Genomic DNA, 14,369 nt, shown 5'->3' with positions numbered 1-14,369 from the left:
TATCGCAAATATTGTGATATCAATATATCAATCTGGGGACACACTGCATATAGTTTTTTGTTTTCAGGAAGATATCACCACTGATTCTGTTTATAGTTTTCAAACATTAAGAAAGTAACATACAAAATTATTAAAAAATAAAACTCAAAAAAAGTCTCTATAGTACATTGCTTTATGGTTTCAATGATGATTTTTGATATTTGAAATAACAACAAAATTTTCTTCTAATCCAAAAATGTCTGCTGGGTAGAATAACAGTTATAGATAGATAGATAGATAGATTCATTTATTTAACCACGTTACATAATGTTTTTAGCAGGTATATGTATATATATATATATATATATATATATATATATATATATATATATATATATTTGTTGATTTTCATGGAATTATTTTCCAGCAGCTTGACTGCATTAACATTTCTAGATTTCATATCATTTCTAGAAACATGTGGATTCGTTTTCCGATGGCATTTCAGGTTAGCTTCCCAAATTTCTGTTACCGCAGTTGTCGGTTGATTGGTCAAACCACCAACACTGACATAAAAACTAGGCAAGTTGACTTGGGTATCACACCAATAGGTGGTTCCACTTATGTTTCGCTTGCGTTTACGCAGCTATTTTTATCAAGTACTTTCTTGGTTTTTCTCATTTTGTCTTCAATCGAGGACCGCCTGCCCGGTACTGACGATGCCCAATAGGCTGAAACAGCTGTCTACCAGAAATCAATATGGGAATGATCAAAGAGTACTATATATATATATATATATATATATATATATATATATATATATATATATATATATATATATATATATATATATATATATATATATATATATATCTGGTTTTATATTCATGGTTGTGAGAGAGTGTTTCATAATTTTGGTTATTTTTATGTATCTCCAATATACAATAATATATATACAAAGATGGCAAAAGCATGATATATTTCCTGAACAACGGTTGGCAGTGGTCGAATGCTGGAGCATTTGCACTGATTCTCAATGCTTTTTTTGTAAATGGAAAACATGTATTGCTGAACTGGAGTTACCCCATAAAATAATTTCTCAACCCTGCAAATCAAGTTGTAATGAGAACAAAAAAAGCTAACGATGAATTTTTTTGTGAAAATCACCCTTGTCAAGGGCCATACCTTAAAAAAAATAACATTCACTAAATTCCTACTTTAAAGCCCAAGTTTATTGAAATTCCAAGCACAAAACTGGAATTCGAAAAAACTAGACATTAATCCCTGACTTGATAGTTCGTACTGGAACCTCTGGCGTAAAAAGAATTTATTGAACACACTTTCCTAACACCATTTTTGTTCTGGTGTTGGAAAAGTGTTTTCAATAGATTTAAATCTTGAGTTTAATGAAATTTCGAGTTTGAAGATAGACACGATTCGATAGCATGACCTCATTTGTTCTTCCAAATCCGCTGCCGAAAAACAGTTGATGTTCGTAACGAAACGTAATGAAGTTCAGCTCTGTTTGAAATTTATTACACTGCGAAAGAGCAGAGTTTAACGAACTCGTGATATTGAGTCATGGTTGATGGCATGGCCAAAATAAACCTTTCACTTTTTTTCACGCGTGAGCGCAAATGAGTTAGTTGTGTAGATAAATATACTCGAAAGTTCTGGAAGAATCGCAGCTGAATTCGTTTGTCAGATAAATATGTATTTCACATGCAATATTGAAAATATAGAAAGATGATTGATTAGAAAATGATTGTAAACTAAATCAAAACGTATATTACGTACATGACATATACAGGGTCATGTTACAGAAGTACGTTAAAATATTAAAGTGTCGTATTCCTGAGACAAATTTGAGAAACCAAGTCTTTAACTTTTGAATAAAAGTCCAAAAAACCAATCATGTTTTGAAAAATTTCATCAATTTGTATCTCGAAAACGAATAATTTTTTGATAAAAATTTTATAGGAAGATCCACCACATACTTAGTTTTTGTAATGTTCTCAGCAACTTCACTTACCGCCCTAGAAGCTAAGTAATATGTACCTGAGTGTACCTTTTTCACTTGACAAAGGTGTGGGAATTATTTTTTTTCATGAAAAGTACCAAAAGTTCACTGTAAAAAAAGTTAAAGCAATTTGAAATAGATAACGACAGGGTGCACAGCGCCCTCTAGATGGTACATGAAAATTAATACGAATCGTGTATCAAATTTTGTGCAAATAACTTATTTTTGGCAAAAATTATTTTTGAAAAACAAACAAAAAAATTCAATTCCAACACCCTGTACCTCCGGCACAGGGTGTCTTGTTTTCTTAAAATTGTCTCAGGAATGCGTCAGTTGAATATTTTAATGTATTCATGTTACACCCTGTAGATGAAGCTGCCTTACGCTTTAATATGTAATAAACGATGCGCTACTTCATTCTGAATATGGAGAGTTGCGGTTTATTATGTTCACTTTGAAATATTGCTAGATAAAATCAGATTCTCCCACTTGTCGGGCCTGGTGATAGTTGAATTTTTAATCAGACGGACACAGCGTATACAAATAATAAAATTTATTAATAACACCAACAAAACGAAAAACAAAACACGAAAAAAAAAATTACAGGGTAACCTTGAGGAAGTCTTTTCTCGGTCAGCAAGGATAATATAGAGCGGGTTTAATTTTCGGCGGAAACCCCTGAATTAGAAATAGTTCTCGGCAGAAATATCAGAACAGAATGAATGCATCGGCTAAGAAAATGTGTTCCCAGTAACTCTTGAAAAATTATCTCTCACAATGGTTGGGGTCATAAATTTAGTCAAGAAAGGTCAACCACTTGGGCCCTTGTATTAATCCATGAAAGAGTTAACAATGAATACCTACTCGAAACATCCCAAGTGGTTTCTGTCGTTCAAAATATGCATATGTTTTTCGGCAATTAACGTTCGTTAGGAGAGAAGAGAGCATTCCAATGATATGCGATGATAAAATACGAAAATAATAAGTAAAAATTATAATAAAAGAATTAACATAAAAAACCCGAGAAGATGGATATTTTGGACGACTGCTCGATAATAGAGTTATATGAAAAGTTAATTTCCTGACTAGCATTTATAATACAAAAATAAAAATCAATTACGAAATGAAATGTTTCACAAACTAAATAGTTGTAGGAAAAACCCTACACAGTATTCTCTAAAACATTCCATACGGTTATAACAGGGATGAACGTTGCGCTTGTTAAATTATACTTTATTCCAAATCTGACAATACGTGGTTTACTATGATGACCTTTGAGGTATTAGAGGACATCAAATTTTTCTCCCCCACAAGCCACACATCGGCACTAATTTCTGTTGTACAGGCGACTCGAAACACTCCCAATGTAAGTCCGCGATAGTCATCTCTAATTTTCTTTTGCGGATATTCTACACCGTTAGGTCAATTATCATAAACTTCTCCTTCAAACAACCTCACGAAAATAAATCTATAGGAGTAAATTTGGTGTGTGCGTAGGTAACCGTATCGGATCTCTTTCAACTTGTGTACTCTCTTTCAACTCTTTCAACTGTACGTTTCTTACTATAAACCGGTTAATGCCAAATTCATTGTTTATTATGTATAAAAATGTACCATTTGAGAAAAAGTTCGTATTTAAAATTTTAAAGTTGACGATCACCCAAGTAGGAGAATACCCGGCACGGAAGGTCTATAACAACGCTCGGCAACAGGCGGACCGCGGTCCGCAAACGGACCGCGAAAATTCAAACATCGGACCGCCAAATATTGTAATGTGTTATATACCAAGTATAAAAATTTATACGTATATAAGGTATACTGTACCTTTATTAATTGAAGTAATATTTTTTAAGCCACATAGAATTCAACTAAGTATGTCCTTAATTTATTTCAAGTTGCCTATTCAACCTGTTTTACGAGTAACTACAACTGATATGGTTTTATTAGTTTCCTATCTGTGTGTTTGGGTGTTTGTGTGTTTGTGCGCGCTTGTCACTATTTTGTTTTGTTCAAATAAGCGCGAGCGAATATCAAAATCGGGGGTGCGGGCTTGTGAGCGGGGGAAGCAGACTGACAGCCTGCTGTGATTTTTCACGTTTTCATAATATTTTCGTACCTATGCTAATATGGATTCTAAAAAGCATGAAGTGGACAGTGAAAGTAGGAGGAGGCAGAATGGACCGAACAATATTGTTTTACGCTGCCTAATAGGCCTCAAGCGGTTCCAGTGTGCCTTATATTAACTGTCGCTATTGTTAAGAGTGGAAATTTGAAGCGACACTACTAAACAACTCATCAGCAAATTCACAAAAACTTTCCTCTTGGCAGTAAGGCTCGTAAATGAAAACTTCAATGTCAGTTCTCACAAAAAAAACACAAAATTACTAGTTCGTTGAATAAGCGAGCAAGAAAAATCCACAAAAGCAGCGCTACGTGTATGCTGGACGCTTAATAAACAGCAGAAACCATTTTCAGATTCTGAGATGGTGAAAAAATATATGTTAGAAGTAGTCACGGCACTTTTAGAAGAAAAAAAGATGTCGCTGCATTTCAAAGTATTTCATTATCACCGAGAAGTAATACACGATAAACGGAAATTTTTGCTGTTGATATTAAAAACACTCTTCTTGAACTTCTGTAAAAGGCACCTTGCTACGCCATAGCACTTGATGAATCATGTGACATTGTTGATAATGAACAAATGCCTATTTTCGTAAGATTTCTTGATATTGAGTGTCAGAATTTTAGGGAAGAATTGCTAGCAATATTGCCGTTGAAAGGTTACACTCGAGGAGAAGATTGATTCAATGTCATTGATGAATTTATTATTAAATCTAACATTAGTTTGTGTCATCGCTTTCAACTGACGGGACCCCTTTGTTTGGCAAAGAAAAAGATGTAGTAAAGAGAATCAGGGATAAAAACACAGGTCTAATATCGTATCAGTTCATAATTCACCAGGCAACCCTTTGTGGAAAACTTAGTGCTACGCTGAAAGAAGTGACGGAAAGCTTGGTCAAATTGATTAATTCAAGGAGTTTCTTTCTGACAGCATTTTCTGACTCAACACGACAAAATGTTCGTTGGCTAAGTAAAGGTCAAGTTATTGAAAGTTTCTGGCTGATAAAAGAAGAAGTAACCTCCTTGCAAAACTTAGATGCGGACGGAGTCAGAAAGCACAAACAAGCGTGATATGCTGGTCGTGGCTCAACACAGAGCGCATCACAAGGAAATGGAAAATTAATATGTGATCTGATACAAAACGTGTCTGCTTTTTGTCGCAAGCTGGATATCTTTGAAAAAGATATTGCAAGCAAGAATTTATTCATATTCCGACAATTCTTTAATATAAAAAGAACTGTGAAGAAGGCAGTGCAGTGTTTGTAAAATTTCTGGTCAATCTCAGAAACGAATTTGCTACAAGATTTCAAGACTTTGCAGAGATGGTCAAGCTATCTCCGTTTCTTCAATCGTCATTTCAAGTTGATGAAGCAGCAGAATGGGCAGATGTGGCTGCTAAAGGCATCACTTCAAATAAAGATTATTGATTTGCAAGAAGATGTGTCTTTGCAAATATATAAAACGGTATTCACTGAAGAATTTTGGACCAAACATGTTCCAGAAAAATATGAAAATTGTAAGAAACTAGCTATAAATTTGGCCACTATGTTTAGCTCGACATATGTATGTCTCTCTAAGAAACATCTTTCTCAAAGATTAATTTTTTGAAAAACAAATATCGTTAGAGATTAACGGACGCCTACCTAAAGGACACACTTCGAATTTTCTGTTCCTCTCGAGAACCAAACTATAAAAAACTGGCTCAATACCGTCGGTGTGATTTCTCACACCGATGGTATTGAGCCGTCACAATTTGATTTGAAACCAAAATAATACATAGGCAGCACTTAATTTTTATCAGTTGTTTTATTCTGGATCTAGTAAAACCCACAGATACCGGACCACACCTAAAATTACTTGCCGACCCCTGGTCTATAATCTTTTTGTGGTATTATAGCTTATCGGAAGTTCCGGTGACAAAATACTTTTTTTTTAATAGTTGATTTGTCTTACCAATTGTCATATCACGATAATGCAAAGCAAGAAAATGGAAATATTCAATCACCATAATTTCCGGTTTGTTTGAAAAGAATACTTTCTTCATTTTGGCCATCAAAAGCAAACTCTTGAGGATGTTGAATTTACCTGAAACAAATAAAAAATATTCAATATGTCCTCAATGAGTGTCAGAAAGCCATGCTTACGAAGATAAAATAATAATTAACGTTCGCATATCAATATGAAAGTCAAATATTCGAATTATTATGGTAATTATCTTTGGAAAACACTAAATACGTAACAAGCTATAAATAGACATCGAATAATAATACTGTCATTCAGAATTCTCGCTTTCTTGCAGAGCCACTGAATCGATGGGTTTGTATAACTTACAAACGAATATATTACTTCAATAAGGTTAGTAGGACATCACGATTGAATACACAATATTTTTTCAAGATTATTTGTGGCATCAATATATTTAATTGTGTTGGCGTTTTGGTTGAAAGAGGTCAGGAATAAAAAAAACTACAGTCAATTTCTGCCAATGTCGGCATTTCTACCCTTTATTAAGTCATCCTCAGGACATTTGAAATGTACCTAATGAATAAAATGGAAAATCGTGACACGAACGTAAAAGCTTGGTAATACATAACTTGTCAATTAAGATTTTCCTTCGTTAAAAATAAGATGAATGTTCAAATTTCGCGGGGTACGTACATTCGATTAGAGTTTTTATTATGTTAGTACACTTGTTTCAAGATATGTTCACAGTTTCAGCTGTTTAGCATGTTCAGTTTGTTGGTGAGAAGCAAAAAAGTTAGAAGTGTTTTGTGTCTTCGATGATTTTCTGCTATCGAAAAAAATGGATAAAAGAATTTGCATAACATTTTTGTAAAAAATTAAATTGAGTGCTCAAAAACACTTGTTAATATGTTAACAGTGGCATACGGTGACTGTACTCTGAGTCACAAAAATGTTTACAAGTGGTACAAGCTTTTTACAGAAGGTCGCTCTGAACGCCCCAGCACATTAACAGTGATGAAATATCGAGAAAGCGAAGAAAATTGTTAAGGATAATCGTCTATTGGAGAAGTTGCTGAGGATGTCGGCTCATGCCATGCAATTTTTTCGTAAATTTTGGGTATGAAGCGTGTGGCAGCGAAGTTCTTTCCAAAATTGCTGAATTTTGAAAAAAAAAATGTCGCATGAGCATCGCTTAGGAATTGTTAAATGACGTCAAAGGCAATCCAGATTTGCTTAAAAGAGTCACAACTGATGACGAATCATTGGTATATGGTTATGACATCAAAATCAAAGTCCAATCGTTCCAATGGAAGATCCCAGGAGAGCCAAAACCAAAAAAAGTACGCCAAGTTCGATCGAATCTCAAGAGTTTGATCACTATTTTCTTCGATCTTGCCACATGGTAGTACGGAATATAAGGAGTATTATTTTGAAGTTATGCGATGTATGTGGCCGCAGCCAGGACGTTTTCGCACAAAAACAACATCTTATCATGCCTTATCAACCGTATTCACCACATGAGGCTCCCTACGACTTTTTCATGTTCCAAGATTGGAAAGATCTATGAAAGGACGACGTTTTGCGACGATTGATGATTGAGTAGATAAAAACTGAATCGCTAAGGGAGCTCAAACACATACCTAATAGTGCAGATCAGAACTGCTTTGAGCATTGGAAAAAAGTTGGCACTGTTTAAAAATATCTGTTTAAAGCCCGTTTTTCCGTTAATCAGCTGTCGCCCCCATACGAACGACAACTCTCAGAAGTTGAGAAACTTGTGCAAGCTAAGGACTAACGAGGTCTTACCTTTTAACATGTGATTCCTAACACGGTTGTAGAATCATCCCAGCTTCAACCAGATAAATTCTCTCGAGAAAAATATCTGATCGAGGCAGGAATCGATCCCACGGCCTTCAGATCGTCGGGCCGCGCACTACCACCGCGGCCAATTCCACAACTAGTGTATTATATCTGAAGGGGACCGAATAGAAATTGATGAATAAATGAATATTTTGTGAGAGAAATGAAAATTTACCTTATTGTTTTGAACATACATATGGATTCTTTGGAGAGCTCCGAATCAAGAAGACAAAAATCGACAATTTTTTTTCATCGAATGTCTCGAGAACGCCTGATTCTTTTCTCGAATTCAGAACAACGCTTGACCGACCTTTCAAATACAGCACTATTTTGTAATTCAACCGACCTTCCAATTTTGAGGGTTTTTGAGCAATAGCGATTTAGAAAAACCAGCCGGTATATCTTTATATACTGTAAAAAAAGGTAAAAAGGTTTTCGATACCATATAAATTATGTTAGATGTTCACTGAACAGTTTTACAAAAACGCAACACGTGTTTCGCTATACAATAGCGTTTCTATACTGACTAAAATCTACATATTATTCCATGCTTTAATTCTACAATGTGCCTTAACACGTGTTGCGTTTTTGTAAAACTGTTTAGTAAAAATCTCACAAAAAAGTGTTTTTCGAATATGTTATGGAATATCATCTGGCATCGGCCGATTCAATCTCACAGCAAAACAAACGAGACAAGAATGCATAAAATCGAACTTCTAGGAATTGCAGTCAAATAAGGAATTAAACCCGCTGGCACTCCATTGACTAAGATATTCAGATTTCAATATTTTACATGTGTTAGTTACAAGAGTACGACCTATAACTTACAAACGCAGAAAATATTTGTTCCAAAAGAATAATAGTTGTAATTCCATCATGAAGAAATGTGAGTATTCTACATAAAAACAAAATATCCACTGAAAACTCTAAGATTTGAACTTGTAAATTGTCGTTGGTATAGTACACGAGTAACAAGTGTTGTTAAAAAAAATCCTACGATGATAAAGTACAATCGTGTATCACAAGTTCTCTGGTTTCTTCTATAGCTTTTTTCAAAAGAAAATCTCTTTGTTGAGATGACCGTTCCCCGAAAAATTCTGAAAAGAAAAAATACTTCTTAGGGCCGTTTCGCCAAACATACAAAAGAAACGGAGAAAAATGAGAGTTACACTGTATATTAATATCAAAACTATACGAAACTTGAAACAATTGGGGTGAAATATTTTTTCGGAGAAGCAATCGCAGATATAACTCCTGTACAAAATGAGGATCATCAAGAGAATTTTCACGGGAGTGACCATGACATGTATACTCCATCTATTCCACAATAACCTCCCTGTCCGAATCCGTTTCGGAAGATGAAATAATTTTTCTTCTCATTTCAAAACTAAATGATACAGTTTATTGTATGATTTTCAGTAAAGTTTACGCTTGAGGAAGCTATTGTATAGCGAAACACGTGTCGCGGTTTTTGTAAAACCCTTTATAGTGAAAATCATACAATAAACTGTATCATTTAGTTTTAATATGGATTTTCATCAAGTATCGGCCAGTTTTATTCAAGTTTCTCTTTTCAATTGATTGGAAAAACTGGCCTGCATTTATTTTACTCACCCCGAGACACGGTAAAGATTCAGTAGTTATTATAATTGTAAATAACAAAACTGATATAGTTATGAAACATACCAAGAAACTTAGCGAGTTAGGTGGTGGGTAGAATTTTTACACCAGTTACTTGTAGGCACAACCGTTCTCCCGTAAAACAAGTACCTACTATATTCTACTATATTCAGCTGGTTAACGAAAAAACAGATTTTTAAACAGATTCATGAATGATGGAGTAAAGTAAACTTCGAACAAATTACTTTTGAAGTGATTACTCCTTATGGGAGGGTAAACCGCTTCGTTACCTGACACATACTGTGACATTTACTGTGGACAATTGTGTATGTACATTATTAGTTTCATCATTTGATCCTACAAAAGTAACAATTGGCTTATGGTAGCTATATGTACATACACAAAATAATCAATGATAGATTTTATTATTAAATAACCTTTCCTTATCATCCTTTCCCTACTAATATTATAAATGCGAATGTAAGTTTGTTTGTTACGGTTTCACGCAAAAACTACTCATGACATTTTATACACATGTTCTTGGAGGTATTAGAAGTAACATAAGATCCTTTTTATTGAAATAAATATCTTTTATGTATGATAAAAAAATTGTTTGTCAAAAAAATCTCAAAATCTAGCTACTTTAACGTCATCTAGCATTCCAGTAATGAAGTTCCAACCCTTAGTACCGTAATACAGTCGCACTGTATTACTCACATCATTGTGAGTAATACAGTGCGTATTATATACGTATTAATATACGTATATAAAATTTAAGTAACAACCAAAGGTTTTCTCAAGTTAAACAATTTGATATTAAATAGTTCAACTTAGATTAGTTCAAGTTATCACTTCTGTTGGGCGTCCCGAGACGCACACGTCTTGTTTTCTTGTACCTATTGGTGTGATCTTTTGAAAACTTTAATGTACAATCGATGTCTCTACCAGCGTTTCATCTTTTATCATAACCATGAAACGAGAAGTTTCACAAGATTTCTATATTTTTTCGTTCAACGATACAGTTTTTTCAACGTAATGTCGTGGTACGACTCGCACGACTAAGTATATCCAATTGACCTCGCACTTGTCATCTTAAACTTATTTTTACTTTGTTCAACAATCCGTGAAGAAACGTCTTAATATGTTTCTAGCCACCTGTAAACAGTATTATATCACAATCGAGAATTATCAGTGTATCTTTTGTTATAGTACAAAACAATTTTTTGACAACGGTCGATTGACTTGTTTGTCAATTACAGATTACGGTATAATCACTCAACTTGAGGCTAATTACTATACTAGAGATACTATACTTTTTCAAAATATATTTTTTCAAAACATATGTACATACATTTTTTAAGTTGGTTGTGAAGCTGCTTCGTTCAAAGTGGTTTTTGTAACCTGATTTCAGAAAGCTGCGATTGATAATAACTCATCCGAGACTTCTCTTTTTCTAACATCCTTAAAAATCTCCAACAACGTTGTTTTCATTTTATGATTGTGACTCCCAAATGTATTATATTATACTTTTGTATATATGTATTATATTATACTTATATACAAATTTTTCAATATTACAATATTAAATTCTACAAAAAGGATTTGAAGCTTTATATCTTCTATTAATTATCTGCGAGCGCTTTCGACAGTTGGTAGTACTGTCATCTTCTGGCACTCCTCAAACAAAGAGTTTGAGGAGTGCCAACCGACTACCATCTTTTCGGGTACTTCGATAACTTTCTCACCGATAGAACCTTCTTTAATCAGGACCATCAAAAACGGACTTTTTCGACTTCATCGAATCCCGATCACGCATTTTTTATGCTGACGGGATCAACCGACTTGTGTTACGTTGGCAAAAGTGCACTGATTCAATATGCGCTTGTTTCTATTGAATTGAATGAGTATTTACTGTATATTATAGTTTGAAGTAGACTCATAAAAACGGACAAAACTTTTGAAACAGCCTAATGCACTACATTATTTAGTTCATACATATGAAACGCTTTAGAAACATTGCAAACAAGAAAGAATTAAACAATTTTCTGGCGGATCTAAGAGCCTTACTACTAGCCGCAAATAAAAACAACAGATACAGAATTGAAAAACTCAGAAGAATTAATCCTTATTTTTCATCAAATGTTATTGTTCTTTTGACAGGACTGTCTTGTCTTGTTTCGTCTTCACTAAGATGGCTAATCTCTTATCTTGTCGAGAAACGAAATAAGATACAATACTCTCTTGTCTTGGTGGCAATACTACAGCCGTGCGTTTCTTTAAAATCACTGGAAAATACTGCCAAATGTAGGTTTATTGCGTTTCACTCCAATTTCAACAATCCTGTTCACTTGTTGAATGCTTCTCATACTCTTTTCTTAATCGTTGATCGCCTCACGTGATTCTCATAAAACTGACACTAGCTGTAACGTCTCTATTTTGGTTCATCTGCAGCTATGTTCTCCGGTAAATACAGCTATCAAGTTCAGGAGTCCTCTAAATTGACAGTTCCAGTCCTGTAAATATTCTTGATCGACTCCTGCTCAATTGAAGCAGTTCTTCGGATCTCTTCTTGGGCTGTCTTATATTCTTTATGTCTCATCAACCGATTTCCTGATCAGAACCTGATTTTGGTCCCATTTATGCAATGATGGTCCGTGTCCAGTATACGAATCAGCTTTTTCATTGTCTGATTCCCTTCTCTTGCCTTTCTTTCATTGAAAACTGTAAAGACGGTAGATTTGAAAGTGTCCATTGGTGTAGTACTTTCTTATTGCTCCCATTATTTCCTAACAAGCAAGTCTCTGCACCCTGTCTAGTTCGTAGATAGCGGTTTTGAGTTGTTTTACATTGGCCAGGACAAGGGCTACCTCTGTCTTCTTTAATCTTTCCAGATGTTATTCCTAGATCACTTCTTGAAGTAGTTCATTTGGTTAAAATGAATTTATAGCCCATTTAATCTTCTTCAAATCCACCATTTTTTTGTCATCCTTGAACGCCTCCAGTTCTGAATTTTTCTAGAACCCCGGTGTTTGATTGATGATTTCCGTCGCAGGGATGTGCACCTGATGGATATCTTTCAGTCTCTCCTTCGGCATTATTTATTAAAATCTGAGGAGTGTCTTACTTGGTTCTAATAATGACAGATCTTGGTCAACGGTTTAACAGACGGCCTTGGGCAGCGTCGTTTATCTTTGATATTTGTGAATTGGATCTTCTGACGATCCCATAGATAGTATATGACGTAAGGGGAGATATCACCTCACTCAAGCTTGTCCTTTAAGGACATGCATTTTTGTTTCAGACTATCACCACTGATGATATCTAACGGCACTGTCTGATGTTGGATCATGAATACTTTGTTTTTCGAGCTCTGGTTTCAATAAATAGGAAGTTTCGTATCTGATGAACCTACGTTGTCACGTGTTTTTTCCTGATTATGTGGTTTGTTCAGTCGTTTCATCATGTACCATTTTTTTAATTTTAGAAATATTGACTTTGAAATTTTATATTTTACTAGGAAAACTTTAGTTTTGAAATTTACTAAATCTAGTTTCAATAGGAGGATTAGTATTACTTGCTCCATTCCTTTTTTTTTAATTAACACTGAATATTGATTCTTCATATATTCAAGTGTGGATGTGTAATACTCCCAAGTTAAATATTGACCCTAAATGAGGATCTCCCTCTTCTATTCGTTAGTCATTTGTAAATAACTAGCACGCCCAAAAAGATTTTCATAACGATGTGACTCACATATGCTGATAAAAATAGGAACATTTATATTAATTGTACACACTCCGAATTCGACCAGCTGAAAAACGAACCGGCCGGAAATTGGTCGACATTGAGTGTTCGGAAGTACGATGAAATATTTAAACATTACATAAGGACATATTGTAAAATAATAGATAAGGCAAATTGTATAATTAATTCAGGTGTGGTATACCTGTATGTGTGGTATACCATACCTGTATGGTATATCTGTATAGCATAAATGGCGTTAGCTTCGCGAAGTTTCCAGTTTAATCTTCATCTTGAAGATTATCACTTAGTGATCGAAACACGTATCGAGGTGTTAAAAATAACGACTTGGTGTTGGGAAAAAACTCCAGTGATATTCACGATGAAAGAGATCAAAATGAAATGTCGGTGATAATGGAAGCGTGTAAAGAAATCTGAATTCAAATGAATCATAGATGAGTTTTCGTTATTTGTTGATGACTACAGCCGGATGTGTTTTGTATACTTCCTAAATTAAAAGGATGAGGCTTTTAAGTATTTTCGAGAGTTCAAAGAGCAGGTTGAAAATCAACAGTCACAAAAGAATAAAATATTGCGGTCGGATAATTGTGGAGAATTCTGCTCAGTGGAAATGGAAAATTACTTAAAAAATACATGGAATAATGCATCAAAAGACAGTTGCCTATACGCCGGAACAAAATGGCTTGGATGAAAGATTCAATAGGTCAATTGTAGAAAAAGCACGCTGTGTCCTGTATGATGCTTCATTCAACAAACACCTGTGGGCAGAGGCTGTGAATACAGCAGTGTATTTGAAGAACCGATTACCAGCAGCAGTTTTGGACAAGAATGCAAGTAAGGAGGAAAGTTTGACAAGCATTGAAGATAATGAGAGATCAAGCAAAGAAGATCCGACTTATGTTGCAAGTGAGTCCTCAAGTGATCAAGATGAAGAATATAGTGAGTGCTCAACAAGTGATGACAGTATGGTCACCACTCAAAGTGATGCTGCCGTTCAAACAGAGAAGCGAGTTCGTCGTGCACCAGAGAGATATGGTTTTTCAAA

General features: G+C 34.6%; 1 protein-coding gene and 1 long non-coding RNA gene across 10 annotated transcripts in view; both read right to left on the bottom strand.

Annotated features, from left to right (window-relative positions):
* Positions 1-14,369, bottom strand: part of LOC111507953 (uncharacterized) — a 247,589-nt gene that overhangs the window by 192,644 nt on the left and 40,576 nt on the right. The gene's annotated exons all lie outside the window — the stretch shown is intronic.
* The window catches only part of LOC141479981 (uncharacterized), a 29,148-nt gene that overhangs the window by 4,886 nt on the left and 9,893 nt on the right, over positions 1-14,369 (bottom strand). The window contains exon 2 of the long non-coding RNA XR_012464099.1: positions 6,071-6,202. This is a non-coding gene — a long non-coding RNA (uncharacterized lncRNA). The remainder of the gene's footprint in view (positions 1-6,070; positions 6,203-14,369) is intronic.

This window comes from Leptinotarsa decemlineata, unplaced genomic scaffold (genome assembly GCF_025532065.1).
Source record: "Leptinotarsa decemlineata unplaced genomic scaffold, Ldec_3_MD MMD2_P_RNA_scaffold_11, whole genome shotgun sequence".
Taxonomy (NCBI): domain Eukaryota; kingdom Metazoa; phylum Arthropoda; class Insecta; order Coleoptera; family Chrysomelidae; genus Leptinotarsa; species Leptinotarsa decemlineata.
Note: the sequence above shows the minus strand (reverse complement) of the source record. Positions and strands in the feature narration are given on the sequence as shown.